Raw genomic sequence first — 20362 nt, forward strand, 5'->3', positions numbered from 1 at the left:
AATAGTGAGATATTTGTGAGCTAGATGGAGGGAAAAGGAGGGAAAGAGAACTTACTTCTAGAAATCGCTATCTTTGATCTTCGAGGCATTTTAATATTAAGCCAGAGTTATGTTCCAGTAGGTAAATAATGCCTAACTTTGACATCGACGTCGCTTTGGTATTATGTAACTGAAATATCTGCATATGTAAAAAATGCAATAAGACACAATTATTATGGCGGAATTAATAAATGTCTTTGACTCTCAAGGATACAATGAAAATCTTTGACTTTCAAGTGGAAGTCACATAATTTTTATTACATACTTGACACCATCTTTACACATCATCCTCGGAGTGAGGGAGGAGGCGAGAAGAAAATGTACTTCGGAAATAACGCAACCTGACACAATTTTTCAAAATAATTTAAATACTAGACTGTGATTCTTTATTCCTCTGTAATATATTAAAACAACAGAGAAATTTTGATACGTTTGTGTGAGATGGTAAATGATAACTTTGCCAGAGGGACAACGCAAATGTGCAAGATATTTAGTCGTGTACAAAATACAGAGATATCTGTATATGTAAATGATACACAACTTTGTCCTTGGAATGATTTTTTGTTATTATGCCTGAAGTATATATGCATACACAATCATCTTTGACTTCTCATAGAAATAATTTAACTATACAACACTTTTATGCATAACTGTTCGCAGACATCTGAAACTATTCTTCGATTTTGCCATAGCTTTTAGCGTTTCCCATTAATCATTTACTGGTTTTCACTTAGCACTGTTAGGCACTAAGCGTTCATCATTCAGTATTTAGCATTTACCGTTAACGTTTAGCATTTACCGTTTACCATTAGGCATCTACTGTTTATCGTTTAGAGGCTGCTGTTAGGCGATTTCTATTAGGCTTTAGGATTTATTGTTAGCGTTTACCGTTGGGCACTCGACGTTCCGTGTTTGGCGTCTACCATTTACCGTTCACTGTTTGGTGTTTAGCATATATCACTAGGTGTGTGGCCAATCACTGTTTGGTGTTTAGCATTTACTATTAGGCGTTTGGCATTGATAGTTAAACAATTAACATTTAGTGTTTACGATTTAGCAATTAACATTTTCCATTAAGCGTTTAACAGTTACTGTTTACTGTTAACCGTTTAGCATCTGGCGTTATGCGTTCAATGTTTATCGTTTGGCTTTACCATTCAGTATTTATCACTTAGCATTTACCATTCACAATTATGTTTTCAGTATTTACTGTTTAGCTTTAACTGAAGGGGTGGGGGGGGGGGGGTTAGAGCTCACAGCTTGTTTATTTCCATCATCACGAATTGTTAATATTGTCCTATGAGTGGCTGAAAAAGCTTTACGATCACAAATAGCACAATTGCTTTGTACATTAATTGTGTATGATTATGCTAGAAATAACACATCTTTGACTTTCAAGGTAATAATGAATATCTGTAGTTCTCAAGTGGAGGTTGCATAAATTTTACTACTTACGTGGCACACCATTTGAATACTACACTGAAATTGGGTGGAAAGATCAGACAGAGGGGTGTATAAAGCACACAATTGGTGTGTTTTCTTCGTTTTGATTGGATGGAGATAAGAAAAGGAAGGGGCTTGACTGCATCAGTATGTCGGAAATAATGTAATTCGGTAGCATTTTTGTACTCCATTTTGATTGGTTGGAGACACAGAGGAGCGTCGTGGGATGTAAATCACACAATTGGTCTGTTTCCATTACTTTTGACTCTTAATACTGCACTAAGATTGATTCAAAATCTGACTGCTTGTGAAGTTGCTGGGAAGGAGAGGTTATAAGCCACACAACTAATCTGTTTTCGTCATCCTGGACTTTTAACACTGCGCTGGATATTAGGAGCGCTGTTCGGCAATTGGTTGGAAATAAGAAGGGGAGGGTGAGAGGAGTGGAGGAGGGGTGGGGGACAGGAGAGGTGAGAGTTTTTAAAGTCTCCATTAACAATATGCCTTATTTAAATACTTTGCTGCGATTGGTTGGGAAATAGAGGTAGGAGGGATTTGGCCATAAGACATAATTGAAGTAGCTGGAATTTTAAATTTTCAACGAACTATTTTTCGATTTCTCACCAACGCCATCTTTGGCTTTTAAATTTCGCTTCTTTTGTACGCAGAACGGTGGAGCTTACTTTGAATTTTGTGCAATTTTTTGTATTTTCCACTGTCTGCCGTCATGGAATAAATATTTCTTTTTTAATTTCCCTCCAAAAGCGACTGGACCGCGAGAACTGTCGTGCCACCTAGCTTCAGAAACCTAGTCTATCAATCGTATTTACATCTTACTCACAATCGGTCTTAAATGATCCATTTTCTGCCTACCAATTAAGAAACGGAAGTCATTCTCGCAATAACTCAACTTCCTCTTGCAATGCCACAATGTCTGGGAAAAACTTGGGACATGTATTAACCAGATAAACATCACAAACCCAGCTAGTGACATGATCCACTTGTAAGCGAAAAATTTGCAAGTTGAAGAGAAAGGTGTCAACTAACACTGTAAAACCATGTTGCACATCTGAGAGCAATGTATGTAAAGTGTACCGTGCAGCCCATATCTCAACAACTGCCCATGTGGGGATGTTTTCAGGGCGACTTAGTGCCACTTGCAACTACTGACATGACTCTGTGACACTGCTCGCCTCAGATTCATTACAGACCTTTAACTCACTGGTATCGGAACACGTCTTTTTTAAGCACAGTAATCGTAGAATTCTTCTTCCTCTGATGGGCCTATAGGTTGCAAAAACAACCAAAACAATAGTTACAGAGAATAAGCACTTTCTCACTACAAGTGTGTGCAACTACACGCGCACTGTATAACCACATAAGCTGCTACCATTGAAATGGTTGGCATCTGGGAATCCTGGAGTGCTAAACAGGTCGCCCCAGACCAATCAGAAAAAATTTTAAAGTTTTATTCCAGCAAAAACAAATTTACATAAGGCACATGCTGGTAACCTGATGACAGCTGATAATGTTCTTTTGAAGTGTAAAGACTTTGGAATCAAAGCAGTTTAACATCAGGTACATCTTGAAAGTGCCATCAAGTATGCTCAATGTTGGAGGATTAAAAAATTTAAGGAGACAATAACCATTAACATCAAAACTTATTTGAAGCACCAACAACAACATAGTTTGGCATCAAAAACCTTTACAAACACCAATTACTGAAATAAACACTATGACACAAAATTTATTTTAGAGGCGCCAACACTACGTCAAACCAGCAATAACTTTTCATATTACTGGTTGTTGGGTTAAGTGGCTGCGGTTTATGTTATTTTAAGAAATACAGGAACCAGACGCATTTTTATGTTGATATTTATTCCTCACATTTAACTTTATTGTAGTAGATATAGATGTACTACCTAAATAAAAGTTCGTCGTCAAATGTAAATACTTTTTATATGTTTTTATTTATGCAAATAACTGTTTTGGGGTTTTACTCATCTTTAGTTGACTTAATAAATACTTCAATCTTCGTTACTAAGTCTTTAAACATCGACAGCAATATGAGTGTTGCAGGTGACCTATGTATGTTGACAATTCCGTATAGGTGCAATCTTTTGCGAGCTGTATATTTACGATACATGACTGGGCAGATTTACGTACTTTCTACTCCACATTTGTTGTTCCGATTTTTGCATTTGTAATCGTGGCACAAGCAGTTTTTTCACTTCAATCTCTTCTCGTGTCATACAGAAGCTTTAACTAGAAGTAGTACTTTCCGGAGTGGTAAGTAAAATAGAACTCTGACCATAAATATAATTTTCCTATGTAATCAAAGATGTCAGTCGGCAACATGATGGCAACTGTGCTGCTTATGTGCAAGATAAAAGAGAAAACTGTTTGCGCTACTATTAAAAAGGCGAAAATCGGAACAACAAGCAGAATATAAAAGTAAGTCCATCTACCCACGAACGTGTCGCAAATATACGACTCGCTAAGCAAAACTGCTAATTTACACGGGCCAGCTGCAGTATCCAAATCGTTTCGATGTTTTAACGATGTTTAGCTAAAGATTGTAATACGTATTAAGCGAACTGAAAGTGGGTGAAAGACCAGTGATTGGCACTGGTTCCTGTATTTCTTAAAACAAAGCCAAAAATTCACACCAAAAGTGGGCAACAGATGGATACTTAAGGGAAGCATGCTGGTCAATGATTACACGGTCTGGGATGAGTTTCGTGTTTGACTTGATGAAAAAGTTTTGACTTATGTTGTTTCGAACAAACTGTGAGCCCGTCACCTTCACCCCGAGACAAATGATGAAGCAGAACGTATGAACAATAAAATCGGAAAGATGTTAAGTTACTACGTATGTGGGCTGTCATCATAATGAATGGGACATGTATCTCTCAATATCTCTCATTTGTCATTGCATCATACAGTTCGAAGGTTCACACTGGTACTGCGTGAGATAATATAAGGGAGCAAAATGCCATTTCCATTTGATATGATAAAAGAAGAGAGTATGAATCACATGGATTATGTCTGTAATTTCGCTTAAACTGTAAAAGAAGAGTGGAAACGGACGCAGAAAGCGACCATGAATGCATTAGAGAGGAAGGAAGCAGATGCGAAATGCGGAAGGAACTTACAGCATTTTAAGGTGGGGCAAACGGTAATGTTATCCAACCCGTACATGCTGAAAGAAAGACAAAACGTCCGTCACGAGATATCAGGGACCTTACCAGGTGATTAAGACTGCGTCACCAGCCAACGTTAGGCTACAGTTGCGGAAGTGGTCTACACTAGCGCACATTGGATACCTGTGGCCATTCTGCCGGCGCTCCGGATTTATACCCAGGACTACTAGATGTAAGTCTGTGAAGAGGCAGGGACAGTTCTGAGCATGAGAATTTGGTTGGATCCGTGCTAAAGATACCGTCTGCATTGAGTTCGGGTACTTTTTTTACGGGTGTTGGAAATTCCTTAGGGACTTATGAACGGAGTGATGGGTTGCCAGGAATTGTGGGTAATGAGGAATTTCCGTACATAATAATGTCTAGAGTAAGGGTTTCTTTTAATTCACTTTGCATGAGAATGCTGACCAGCGACAGCGGTCCTCCTGAAGTGGGAGAGGGGGTGGTAGTAGTCCCTGCCCTCACGTTGTAGCACACCAAGGGTGAGGGAGGAGGAGCTGCTGGTTGTGTCTGTGCTGCGGGTCTTCGCCTGGAGTGAAATGGAGGCCCCACAAAATGAGCGCCTGGAAGGAGGAGTTCTTCTTGCCAGGGGAGAGCGTGTGGTGGTCATCAGCCGTCAATGCACGCTATGATTAGTTTTCGAGGCTTGGGCACTGAGGAATGAAGTGAGGAGGCGAAGGAAGCTTTCCTGTCTTCAACGAAGAGCCAAGACCAGGGGTATGCTCGGCAAAGTGGGGAATGCGAAAAGTTACAGAAATATAATGAGCGATTACGGGAACACATGCAGCAAGCAGTCAAAGTTGTACCACATTCTCTTAAGTCGACAAAATAGAGGTTGGATATTTGCTTGGTGGAGAATTTTGAAGAGTGTGTTCAGTACAGAATACGCCACTAACGTCTTTGAACGGGAGTGTAGAGGCAGTGAAGAAATCGGCAGAAGATGGCATGCCATTGGTGGAGTGGCATACTGTGCGGATAACACGCCAGGAGCTTGAGTTCTTGAACAATGTGCGTATGTTACAGCGGCTAATGAACGAAGTGATAGAATGTAGAAAGACATCAGGAGACACCATAAATCGAGACACAGGAATGGTGCTACCTCTGGTAGATGTATTGGCTGTGAGAGTAATCAACAGTAAATCGAGCAAACGTATAGTTGTGACGACCACGGCGGACAGAGCCATCACACTGACGTCATCTCAGACGCCGTCGCAATCTGTTCCACAGGGTGACCGTGGCGCGGGGCGCGGACGGCGGAGGGAGCGCGCTGCGGGCGGAGGGTATTTAAATCGGCCGCCGCCGCAACCGAAACCAGTACCCTCTGAGCAGCCATAGCGTACGGATCTCCGTGCCAGCACGTTCACAGGAGCTCAGTCCGTCAGTTCATCTGATGATGGCGACATGTATGAATGCCGAAATATTGTGCCCGTTGGACACTATAGACCGGCAGCACACCCGTGGATATTTATCAAATACGTCGGGAGAAACTCAAGAATCACAAGACATTTAGTATTTCGGCCTTTAATCTATCATCCTCTGTTTCAGTACCATTTTGTTAACAGAGTGTATGGACATTTTGTTTTGATCCACCTACCGCTCTGACATAAGACCAAAATTTCTTAGGATTCTCTGCCAAGTCAGTACTTAGAACTTTACTTTCGAATTCATTGAACGCCTCTCGCATAGCCCTCCTCACACTACATTTCGCTTCGCGTAATTTTTGTTTGTCTGCAAGGCTTTGGCTATGTTTATGTTTGCTGTGAAGTTCCCTTTGCTTCCGCAGCAGTTTTCTAACTCGGTTGTTGTACCACGGTGGCTCTTTTCCATCTCTTACGATCTTGCTTGGCACATGCTCATCTAACGCATATTGTACGATGGTTTTGAACTTTGTCCAATGACCCTCAACACTATCTGTACTTGAGACAAAACTTTTGTGTTGAGCCGTCAGGTACTCTGTAATCTGCTTTTTGTCACTTTTGCTAAACAGAAAAATCTTCCTACCTTTTTTAATATTTCTATTTACGGCTGAAATCATCGATGCCGTAACCGCTTTATGATCGCTGATTCCATGTTCCGTGTTAACTGTTTCAAATAGTTCGGGTCTATTTGTCACCAGAAGGTCTAATATGTTATCGCCACGAGTCGGTTCTCTGTTTAACTGCTCAAGGTAGTTTTCAGATAAAGCACTTAAAATAATTTCACAGGATTCTTTGTCCCTGCCACCCGTTATGAACGTTTGAGGCTCCCTGTCTATATCCAGCAAATTAAAATCTCCAACCAGAACTATAACATGGTGGGGAAATTTACTCGAAATATTTTCCAAATTATCCTTCAGGTGCTCAGCCACAACAGCTGCTGAGTCAGGGGGCCTATAGAGACATCCAATTACCATGTCTGAGCCTGCTTTAACCGTGACCTTCACCCAAATTATTTCACATTTCGGATCTCCGTCAATTTCCTTCGATACTATTGCACTTTTTATAGCTATAAACACGCCTCCCCCTTCACTGTCCAGCCTGTCTCTGCGGTATACATTCCAATCTGAGTTTAGGATTTCATTACTGTTTACGTCTGATTTCAGCCAACTTTCTGTCCCTAGTGCTATATGGGCGTTGTGACCGTTTATTAATGAGAGCAGTTCTGGGACCTTTCTATAGACGCTCCTGCAGTTTACTATTAGCACATTAATATTGTTATTCCCTGTTGCATTTTGCCTACTCCTACCTTGCCGCGTCTCAGGAGGCGTCTTGTCGGGCCTAGGGAGGGAATTCTCTAACCTAAAAAACCGCCATGTGCACTCCACACGTACTCCGCTACCCTTGTAGCCGCTTCCGGCGTGTAGTACACGCCTGACCTATTCAGGGGGACCCTACAGTTCTCCACCCGATAACGGAGGTCGAGAAATTTGCACCCCAGATCTCCGAAGAATCGTCTGAGCCTCTGGTTTAAGCCTTCCACTCGGCTCCAAACGAGAGGACCGCGATCAGTTCTGGGAACGATATTACAAAGAGTTAGCTCTGATTCCTACCCCCGAGCAAGGCTTTCCGCCTTCACCAATTCCGCCAACCACCTGTACGAACTGAGGATGACCTCTGAACCCAGACGGCAGGAGTCATTGGTGCCGACATGAGCAACAATTTGCAGTCGGGTGCACCCAGTGCTCTCTATCGCCGCCGGCAGGGCCTCCTCCAAATCTCGGATGAGACCCCCCGGCAAGCAGACAGAGTGAACACTGGTTCACAATGGAGGAGACACGTGTGTGGTGCAATTATTCCTGGGTAAAGGAGACGGCCAGGATCGCACAAGGGACATTACGGAACCTGAATCTTACTTCCAGCAAGCAGGATTACATTGGATTTATTTCGTATACGGCATTATGATAGTGAAGGCAAACTGCTACAAACAAGGTAGGCTCACAGGGACAAGGAACTGAAAAGTAGTGGGTTCTTGATTAGTGGGGCAAGCATGTGGTACAACAATGCAAACATTCCATCTAACAAGCACAGCGTAACACAGCAAGTTGTACCTGCCAGACGAAACACTGGAGGTGCTTGCGATGTGGAGTTTAACATTCCTCAGTAACACACTGAAACTATAATTTATCCATTCCCTGAACCGACTCACAGCTGTGCAAGAGGATGGATTTCAGAAGAGTAGTTGATGTAGCAACTGGAGCAATATGGGGAAGAGCAATGACGTATGACTGTGACCTTGGATTTTACGACACATGGTACTGTAGTGATTGTGATGCTACTGTTTGTAGCCTTCATCTATCTATGTGGAAACCCACACATGAAAGTGATTTAACAGTGGTACAGATTACATAGATGGAATCCCTAGAGCATGAGGGTGAGCGTAGGAGCCTAGCCACATTAGAAATAAGTTCCCTAGAGCTTAAAGGATACAATGGCAAAAACATGCTGTGAGGATAACGTGAGAGAATTGTCAACGGCACATGGATAACAGGATTATAAAGGAGAGGCAGAAGGTGATCAGCGTTCCCTGTTAAGTGGAGTAGTAACATAAGAGTAAGTATAATGAGTTAGTGTAGTTGGTTAAATTCTGTCTAAAATGGTTCAAAATGGTTCAAATGGCTCTGAGCACTATGGGACTTAACTGCTGTGGTCATCAGTCCCCTAGAACTTAGAACTAATTAAATCTAACTAACCTAAGGACATCACACACATCCATGCCCGAGGCAGGATTCGAACCTGCGACCGTAGCAGCAGCGCGGCTCCGGACTGGAGCGCCTAGAACCGCACGACCACCGCGGCCGGCAAATTCAGTCTCTGAACCATATCGTGGAAGCCACCAGAAACTCCTGTTTTGTGAAGTGTGATATGTCATTCACCCGATGTGGGAATCTCAGTCGTAGATCGGTTCTATGCGGGGACCCAGGAGCCAGATCTGATCGTACGAGGGCCAGCGCATCACCACAGTTATTTGTGTGCAGATTTATAGGATATACAGGCAGAAACTTCACAGCAGCTGCTTGCTGGTGTTCACGTGTGGTATTATTCAGAATACGAATGGAAATGGCACATTGGTGCAACAGGTGCGCTGCTATCCTGTAAAAGTAGCTGTCATTTTGAACCCAGCAGTACTAATACGGCATGCGAGCTACACTAGATGAGGGCAGAACACGAAGCCACCAGCAGCAGTCACAAGATCTGGCCTCCACCGCCGTAACTGGGTGCCACGGTGCGACAGGGCCCAAGCACAGTCCACCAGCGAGATTCGGTCCTGTCCAGGGGGCAGCGGGTCGTGTCCCGAGCCACTTCCGACACCGTCGGAGCGGGAGCCACCACATGAGCCACAGTCGCCCACCAAGATACAGCTGTCTACTGAGGAGCTGCAAGAATTCCATCTGTCCATCAGCCCAGCCGATGTAGTGTGACTTCACCGCGACCCATGTAACAGCGTACAGGGCTCTGCCGCCATCAATCCTGTATACCACGCTTCTACAGAGTCCAAATGTGTGAGTATAGTAATGTGGCTGTTGTCGTTGTTGTGTTCACCTGCAACCTCGCCACAAGTCTCCATCATACACCGTCCTCCACTGAACACACCACACCGCTCATGGAGTTGACTTCTATACATGCAAGAATTCATTTTAGAAGTGGGTAATTATCTTGCTTGGACACTAGCTAATAATTTACTACACCATACTGAGAACTAATTTTTTTTAGAGCCATCACGAACGGGCAAATAAAATTCGTTATTTCTACAGATATGCAAATGATACGTTACCTTTACTTGTTGTATATCGAAAATAAAGACATATATTTCCATTGATAATGGAATAAATTATAGAAAAATATCACATTTATCATCGAACATGAACAAATAGTAAAATAAACTTCCTTGATTCAATTGGAAAAGCAAAAATAATTAAAGATAACAGATAAGCATCTATTTTATTCAACCAAATTTCTATTAAACATCTACACTTCATTGAAACTAAAATAAAAGACAGTGTTACGCTAGTAAAAACAAATGCAAACGGAACAGCTTTGCAAATGTCACAGCATACTGGGGAAAAATTTCGGGTAAAATCAAAGGTGCACTTCAAATAATCACCTTGTAAATAAGTGTCAGATCACATAACACAGTACAATCACGAATATGTCAGTCTGTAGAATAATCCCACAAATTTCTCCGTTCCGGTGTTTAAAAGTCAAAATGCTACAGCCTCGAGAAAATATTCATAGCAAGCAGGAAGAAATTTCAAAGCAATTTTCATAAAAGATCTGCCTGCCTCTCACTGGCATCACACTATCTAAATTTGGCTCACACCTAAAACAACAAAAGCTCAGCCAGTGACATAACACAATACCCATCAATCCCCACCACTACCGATAAACGTAGTTTGCTAAATATTTTATAAGAAATAGACAGTTTTAAGTACCTACATGAGGAAATATCATGACATTATTTGGAGCAGAAATAGTGGCATAAAAAGTAAAGAAATTAATCGAAAATTCCACCAACGTTTTAGTAAATGTTCAATGTAGAAATACAAACCCTGTGTTTAGATATTCCATTAACATAACTATGTGGTATTACAGTCAAGCAAGATCACAGACACATTTGGGAGTGGCATACGATATAAGCGAAGAGGATTTGGTGACACAAACTGGGCAGTTATACGCAGAACACGGCAGCACACATCCTGAAGAATCCACTGCGCTACTTACAGAAGTGAAAGGAGATTCGCCAGCGCAGGAAGTGTTATAAGCATCGAGAAGGAGAGTACATTATTACTACTATACCTGATTTCGTAGATAGAATCAACCTTAGAATTAACGATCTGCTAACCGAAGTGGAGAAACTGGAGAAGTTATTGAAGCAGGTTTCTGCCAGAAGAAATGCATCATTCTCCTTAGATAATTTGTACAAGCACTTTGTGATAACGGATGGGCGTGGTGATGTTTATGTGGGTACCACTAAAAGTACTGTTTCTAAACTTTTGGAAGAGCATAAGGGAAATTGCAGAAGAGGGGAAAGGGAACGATCAGCTGTTGCGGAGGATGCTTTCCAGCCAGGGAACCACAATATTCGTTTCGAGGAGACGCAAGTACTAGCGGCCGCAAGCGGATATTACGAAAGGCTCTACAGGGAGGCAATCAGAATCGCTAAACACCCTAATAATTTCAACCGTAAGGAGGAGGGTGTGAAATTAAACGGCATATGGATGCCGGTGTTAAGAAGATGTGTACCACCCGCCCACTCCTGGGTGATGGCAACGGCGATCGACGGCGACGGACAGCGGCCAATTGCACTGACGTTTTCAAAACACTTGACGTCACGCCGTGGCGTGGGAGCGCGCGGACACGGAAGTTAGCGGCAGTCAGTAGCGAGCCAGTGTTTGTGTTGGATCTTCCATTGAGCTACGGACCCCCTTGAAGATGTCTCCCGCAGTCGGAGACGAAACGTTGGGAATCGACACAGAATTCATCAACCGACCACGGCATAACAGCCCGGATAATTATAATGGACATGGTATAGAGTACGGTTACAGGTGACAAGTCCAAGACTGTCGAATATATACCCATCATGCCTAACAGAGATAAAGATAGGACATGAAATGTGTCAACGTATTTTCTGATGGCAAAAGAGTGGCAGAGGAGTTTGAGTTAGACGTATTGTGCCTCCAAGAACCGTATACGAAGGCAGGAAACATCTCCAGAGTGCCAGTAAATGCGCAGATAGTCAGACAAGGGAAGCGTCCTTTGGCGACAACAACAGTACTAAACAAGGCCGTAACAGTGACAAAAATATTACAGTACTGTTCAGAACACGTAATATGTATGGAAATGTTAACCGAGAGGAGGAGTTGCATCCTCGTTTCCATGTATTTTCAGTTTAGTCATGAGATCGAGGAGTATCTATTAAAACTAAAGGCCATTGATCACCTAGGATGAACTAAGCCTATTGTGTACTCCACTGATGCAATTGCGAAGTCAGTATTGTGGCATAGCCCTGTGACTGATGACGAAAGTTGGGAACAGTCAGCTGCTCTGCTAATGGAAACACTACTTCTTGGCGATGGAGAAGAAGGCGTGACACATGATCAGTGTAGGTCACGGGAAATGTTACGGAAAGAATATAGGAACAATAAACTTGTGTACTATTTCACACAAGAAGAAGTACTAATAAGACTGAAAAAGAAAATATCTCCAGGACCAGAGGGACTCCCTGCTGAAGTAATACAAGCTTCATGTGAGCAATTAGATAGTTACTTGTGTGATCTGTACAATGAGTGTCTCATGCAAGGAATGTCTCCTGCACCGTGAAAGAACGCTGAAGTGGTAATAAACAGTAAAAGGCAAGATAAATATCCAATTATAGCCGAATCCTACAGACCTATTTGTCTTTTGAATGTTCTCGGCAAGATATCTGAAAAACTATTTTGCAAAAGACTACAACATCACGGACTGCTACACGGGATAAGCCCTCACCAGGGTGCGTTTAGAAGAGGCAAATCAGCTGAAGACGCTACAAAGAAGGCGATTTGGTTAGTGACAGATACTCATTCTACGCACGCTGTAGCGGTGGTGATTGATATTGCTGGCGCTTTCGATAACCTATGGTGGCCATCTTTCTTTGGTCGCCCTTGGGATCTGGAGTGTTCAGAACCGCTGCCACGGGCAACATGCTTCTTTAACATGCGCAGGAAAGAAAACAACGAAGACAATAACAAAAGGCTGTCCACAGGGATCAACACGTGATACAGAGTTTCGTGATGAGGCACAGGGGCCTGTGCAACAGAAGATACATGACAGAGGTACATAAGCAGTCTGTTGGCATTTACAGATAATGTGCTGTTCTTTGTAAGTGGTGACTCCACAGGAATTTTAGAAGACAAATGTAATGCGGCCCTCCACGAAAATTGAGGGCTGGTGTTGAAGTGCACGTCACAAGACAACGTGCCTCCTGCTGAAAGGGAATCTATTAAGAAACCCTAAAATGAAATTAAATGACATAACGATTAGAAGAAGTGCAGTAACGAGATATATAGGGGTATTTTTGGTTGAATGTCGTAACTTCGCACATCAGGTAGAGGGAGCAGGCAGAAAAAGTACCAAAGAAATGAATAAATTTGTAACCATTGCAAATAGGCAGTTTTGACTTCCCTTAAAGACAATTAGAATATATCACCAATCTATATTAACATCAGTCGTAGGATATGGTGAGAGCCTCTGGGCTCAGAGACTGCAGCTAGTGAAGTCAGCCTCAATAGTGCGAAGATTTCAACGAGGTGTGCTACTAAGATTAACGGGACTTACATCACTACCCCGAATGATGCTTTGCTAGTAATTCTAGGAAATTAGGAAAAGGGGAGTCTTTTCCTGATTAAAGAAAGGCAATCAAATTGAAGTGCGAAGGATGCTTGGAACTGAGACCAGTACGAAAAAGGCAATAAAAGATCGCATATTACAACTGTGGCAAAATGAATGGGACACCTCAGGCACTGGCAGGAGAACATACGAATTTCTCTTTAATATTAGGGAGAGATTAAAAATGAGATTTCTTTTCCCGTCTAGTGGATTGATACTCTACCGGAGTGGCCATGGCTCTTATGCCACGTATCTGTACAAAATCAGAAGACAGATGAATGACAGCTGCGCCTGCGGCAGTCTGGGCACACCAGAACACACGGTGTGGGGCTGCGTGCTCTCTGAAGATGCAGCGGGTAATGGGAGTCAAGTATGAAGGGTGTTGGATCCCAAAGCAGCAATAAGGAGCGAGTCGACCTGGCGCATCTTGGACGATACTGCAAGTGCAGTATCCAGAAAGACCAAAGAAGACTTTACGAGGCATTCAACCATAACTCATCATGCTTCCATCCAGGCTAGGCAATATAATCCTCAGATGGAGAGAAGATGACTGCCCCAAGAATCTATATTGCGTTGGTGGAAGTGATTATAGTAGTGTGGACTTTAAGAAGTGACAGTGATAGGTGGGATTACTCGCTACAGTGGAAGCACTGCTGACGTGCTGCGCGAGGCCGAAGGAATCGAGTGGACGATGGCTGCTGGCTGGGGTGCCACTAGGGCGCATCCAGTAGCGGACACAATCATGTACAAGTTAAATGCACCAAAATAAATGAACAAACAGAGGACAAATTCTAGTGTTAATTACTAGTTGGGTATTTGGTTCAGGGTTTTAATGTAGTTTTGCAGTAATAGAAGTAGTTGTAGATTTATTTCCTTTTTAATCTCTCTTTTTTAAAATTAAGTATCGGAAACAAATAGTTAATACATAACTTATAACCATCCAAGGAAACATGGTTCTTATGGCCTATATGACCTTTTTAGATAATAGACAGTAATTATGAGGAATAAAAACATAACAATTCCATTAATACAGATAAAACAATTTAAAAATTAAGTTATGTAATTCTGATACAAACAGCTCAACCCTTATCTTTGGGTATACAGTAGACAGTTCTGTAGTCAAAGACAGTAACACAGTATCGGAATCTATAGCAGATTACCGCTGGCATCCAACAAGACAATCATATGTTCATGGCTAAGAAAACAGTATATATAAGATAAATTACATTACTTGCAGAAACAGTAGTTACACTAACGAAGACAGAAGCCTATACACTTCAAGTTAATGTACTCTGAAATATGTTTAGTCCTCTGTAGTGCAAATGTGGCAAGCTGGAGCGCACTACAAGACAGCAAATGGAGTGTTAGAAGGGGCAAAGGCGGATCCTTTTTTTTTTATTCTTCCTTATTCGGGAATGAATTTGTGGTCATCATTAATATTTTTCCTTTACAGTTGTAAAACAATGTATTACTAGTGAAATACAATATTTGAACGAATAAATAATTATTAAACTTGTAAAAAAATTATTCTTTTAGTGTAGAGACAATGAAAACCAGTGAATCGTATGATAAACCTGGAATCGTAATGTGCATGATGTGCTAGACACCTCATGTCAGTCTTTGTGAGTAGATCGTAGATGTTTCTGTGTTACTTTTCTGATATTTAAAACTAAACACTACGTTAAAATAGTTGTCATATGAAATTCATCAATTTTAGCTGCACGCTGCTCAGTACTACGGCAATACACTGTATTGGATGTCAAGTGAAATACAAGATCGCTAGAATAATAAGTGAGATATATGACATCCCGAAATGCTATTAGGCCCATTTCTTTATTGCCACATAGTAGCTGAAGGAAAGATAATTACATCTCTCCGAGGTTTGTTCACATGTACAAACAATAATACTGAGTGCGCTGGATTCGACACTGGAATATCAACAATAATAACGACAAGGTTGCCTCTTTGGCCCTCGGGAGCCTATGCTTTCCACATCCCCCAACAACTCCCCAATCCTCGTGGTCTTAATGTAAGCTCCATAATTTCGAAGTCAGTTTTAATTTAACTAAATAAACTGTAGTATTAAATGCCTCTACGTTTTATGGAAACAGATCTGAGGATGGTCCAGTTACGCTGGAAATGCGTAGCGAAGAATGTGAAAACAGTGTGACGGAGCTGGTTTATCACAAATAGCAAAATGAGCTGAGTTATTCAACAGACCATTAGTATCAACACACATAGATCTTCCGAGGATTCTATGACTTTCATTACGTTACGTTACGTGTAGAGATAATGAGACTAAAACTTACCCAAATTACCTAATTGCCTGTTTTTGTTGGTTCGATGTCCATATGATAAGTCGTTTTAGTTTACGAAAATCACGTCCACAATCACAAAGAAGTATATACTCGAAAGTCGTAATTGTCCTAACAAAGTGATAAACTTGATTGTAACATGCAAGATGGAATGCTTCAGTATCTGAAAATGTGTATGTGAGAAATGGGGCTAGAATTAGCGTTTTTCCTGATGATTTAGGTTTGCTTGGCTTATCTGGGCGACTATCGACACCACTCCTGCAACTGTCAACCGCCATTTCGTTCTCCAACAGACTTAGTGCGCCGCCTGTGACGTCCCCGACTATGGCTGTGTATGACTTCCCGCCACTCCTTGTTTGCTTTGTTATTTATTTTAATTTACTTTATCGATCACTTTTAGATGTTTCACAGTTTCTCTTTCACCCACCCAGACTTCCTTAGCGTTGCTCAGTATAGTGAGTATTGCAACGTGCTTAGTAGATGACTTTTACCAAAGAATATTAATACTTGTCGTTAATTTCATTGCTATTAAGTGCATTAACCGAGCATAACTAATTATACGGTCAAACAATTCAAGTCTACTTACACCCACACGCAGTAATATGTAACTAATGGTAGTTACCTTAGAACCAACTATTTGCTTTGTGTAGAGATTCAACAACACATCTGGATGGTCGAGTATTTATTTAGATTTAAGTGGTTATATTTTTATACTGACTTTCAGTGTTGGATGATTATGATTATGGCAGGGTTACTAATGATGGCTATGTTCACTCCATTTTACTCATAGTTGTTTGTGGTCACACGTATTACAAAAAACACACAAGGAGTGTAAGTGCTGCCTCATGACTGAGTGTCCCCTGTTAATAAGTTGTATGTCGATAATTTATATTAAATCGCTACGTAATGCAACCTTGCTCTTTTCTGTAACTGAAGAGCTGTTATCGTAGGTAGCCCATGTTGCAATGGCGAATAGGAGAGACCTCTTAAGATCTGAAACACCATACCACGCCATCTGCAAGTTTTTCGGGCTGACGCCGTTCACAGTGGACGCTGAGAGCTGTGATCTACGGAGGACACGTGCTGGCACGCAGATACGCAGCAGTTGTTCTTTTCATGACCCAGGCATCAACAACACTTGTGTGGTACTGGGTGCAAATTTTGAACGTGAGAAGAAAGGATTCCATTAGCTTTGTGTGGCTTGTTTCCTATGCGATGACGAGCTGCGTCACCACGGTAACGGCGGTCGCTGCAGACCTGTTTCGAAACACCTTCAAGTACCAGATGATCCTATCTATTTTGTCTTATAGAGACATCGGGGTCTTGGAATCTCACCATTCCTCCAGTGGGGCAGTAAGGATCTCCTGCGTGTCAATTTATGTCATGTCATGTCTCAATTTATGTCATGTCTGGCACGCAGCCAGAGTTCCGCTAATCAGCTGTACGGCGTCACTCCGTTGGATCAGCGGACGTTGATGACGTCCTTGTCCTTCGTCACAACCTGTGCTGTTATACGAGTACTGTCGACTTTCTGGGCAGTATTCTGAAAACACTCGTATTCTAAGCATTGTAACAGCAGTATATGTTACATTGGGGTATTTAATCCACAAGCAAGTTGTTTTACAAACAAATGAGAATCACATCCTGGGAGGTGATGTAAATAAATTGCTACAAAACTCGGACTTTTTCGTTTCAGATTAAAGTTATTAGATAATGGGTTTATATATTTTCCAGTCAAATAATCATGATTACAAACTTTTCATTATTTTTTGTGTAATGACATCTACATAATGTACATGTATTTGATCATCTATGTTCTGACCGTTGTTCAGTCGGTAATGGTCTCATTTCTTCAATTTCAGAATAAATTCTTCAATTCTTTGACATATCTTTTCATACACACAGTAAATTGTTAATAACAAAATAGTCATCGACATGCAACAGTATCATTGTAGCGTCCACTAATGTACTTTACACAGTGAGAGAAACAAGTTGGTTCATGGTTCCGATATTTCATTCTACATCAGTTTTCTGGATTTTTTTGGCAGTCTATAAGAGTAATCTTCCAAAATCAGCATAAATAAGATGTGGATCTTTCTGTGCATGCTGATAATTTTAAAAACTTAAATATAGACTTTTTCTGGTAATTCTGTGCTGTAAACGAAACAATTTTTTTCCCTTACTATTGAAGTGGATTATATAAATAGCCCAAATAAAATTTACTTCTTTATGTTTTGTAATTTGACTTGGAAAAAGCCTATATAAATTTTTTATGTATCAGTAGTGGGAATTTTCATTAATAAAGAAAATTTACATGATTTTCTGTTTTATATTTGTTATTTTTATTGGTTACCCTTGACACTTTTCATCAGATGAATAAACATTAATAGATACATTCATTCTAGTCTCAGTTTTGGGTATGTTATCAAGCACTGTATGAAAATCGAAATATTCAAGTTTAGGGTCAAGACCTACACCAACATTTTTATACTTTGGGACTCTATTCATATTTTTATTTACAGGAGACGATGCAGATTTTATTGACCACAGAAAACACTTTTCATTATTACTGTTTACATTAACACAAGCTTCCTATTTGTTCATAGTTTCTGGGAAGTCAATATAAGGTGAATCTCTTAATATAACATGTCTATGAATTCATAATATCAAGCTGATAAACCTATTTATTGACCAACCTGATACTCATATTCAAAAATTATACAATTTTTGATAAAATATATTGTTTACCATTCTTAAATTTTTTAATTAATTCTCTCTCTCCTTCTCTATCTTCTGATTCAATAGTTTTGTGTTTGAAACCCAAATTGCCTAATATTTCCACTTGTCTGCATTCTGTACTCACAAAAAATTTAAAATTTAGCTACTATCCATGATGTTTTTTAGATAATATTTCACAATTTATATAATTTTCGGTTTTGATGCATTGAAGAAGATGTTTGGATCAAGCAAGTTTAGATTGTTCTCGAAATGTGTATTTTGTATTCTGTTTGAAAATGCTTTATCAACCACATAATTTCTAATTGTTTATTTGTTTCTTAAATCCCCGTATCCATTGCTAGGAAAAGTTGTTCCAGTGATTTAGTTTCATTCTTTTGAAACATTTCACCATAATTTCCAAATTCTAAAGAAATTTACTCTCATGTCTATTAATAAATGTAAGTAGATCAACTTCATTTAATTACTACATCCAGTTAAATTATTTTGTCTGCAGTAATTACAAAGTTGGGCAATATGAATCGATCGATTTTAGTTTTATATGAAATATAAAACGCTGTGCTTGATCCCAGTATATGCCTAAAACATGATGATAGGCGGATATAGTAGTTGGACAGTGTTAAATTCTCAGCAAAATTGATTCATCTAGGTGGAGCATTCCGCATTAACTGCTGAAAGCCGTATTAAACCCCCATTTGTAATGTGGACATTGTCACTCATAGGTGATACAAGAATAAAAAAGCTAGCAAACTTCATTTACCTACATTTCGTAAAGATGCAGCCAAAAAGGTTTATAGTTTTCAAACCTCGCCTACTCCATTGGAGATTTTCTTAGTAAAGTGGACTGATGTGGATGTATTATCAGTTTCAACTATCCCCAGGACAATAACGCGACCATCGTAAATATATGTTGAAATATGACTCTTCTCTCTGATGACATGTGAAGACCACAGTCTATGAACTATTATTTGCACCCCTATTTATTATATATTTACATGCTTTGTGACAAGTTATGCATTACCTTATAAACGAAAATACGTTTAAGAATTTTCGACTTTGTCCACCATATCGATTGAGTAATGTGGAAGGGAGATTACATTTTTGTCTTGTAAATATGTATTGTGTACTCTTGTTTTCCTGAGATTTTATATATCCTTTAGGACATCTTTAATATAGGTCTATGGAGAAAATGTATATCTAACGTTGTTACGTTACGGAATCCACAGGGAAGGTCAAAATGAGTTGATGCTTGGAAAATATCTGGAACATGGCAGTGCAAGGATGACAGGATATCAGTTCTTCTCCAATTTGGAGTAATGATAGGCCACTCTAGTTAGTGGCAACATGTTTAATAAAATACTATAATTTCTCGCAGATATTGATTAATAAGATATATCCTGAAGGATTATGAGAAGTTCTCACAGAACATTAACAGGATTAGCTTGTTCTAAAGCTGCTTTCAGATAAATTGTCGTGCACATATTTCTGTTGCTGACTGAGGACGGTGTATTCAGCGACGTTAGATCAGTAATCACCTCATTTGGAGGCTAAAAATTATTCCTATTACAAGTGATACGTTCGTAGGATGGTTAGTATCTCGAAGTATGTGTAGCAAGAGCGAGCCAATAATGCTTTTTCCCCTGCGTAGCAGGTCAGGTTTTGAAGTGCGGACGCTTGGTCGCAGAATAGTCAATGTACACCGAAAAGCATGGTGCACTCAATGGTGCAGTTACGACCATACAGAAAACATCAGGTCGCAATGTTTGTGATGTGTTTGTGAGAGGATTGT

Source organism: Schistocerca cancellata, chromosome 10 (assembly GCF_023864275.1).
Source record: "Schistocerca cancellata isolate TAMUIC-IGC-003103 chromosome 10, iqSchCanc2.1, whole genome shotgun sequence".
NCBI classification, from domain to species: domain Eukaryota; kingdom Metazoa; phylum Arthropoda; class Insecta; order Orthoptera; family Acrididae; genus Schistocerca; species Schistocerca cancellata.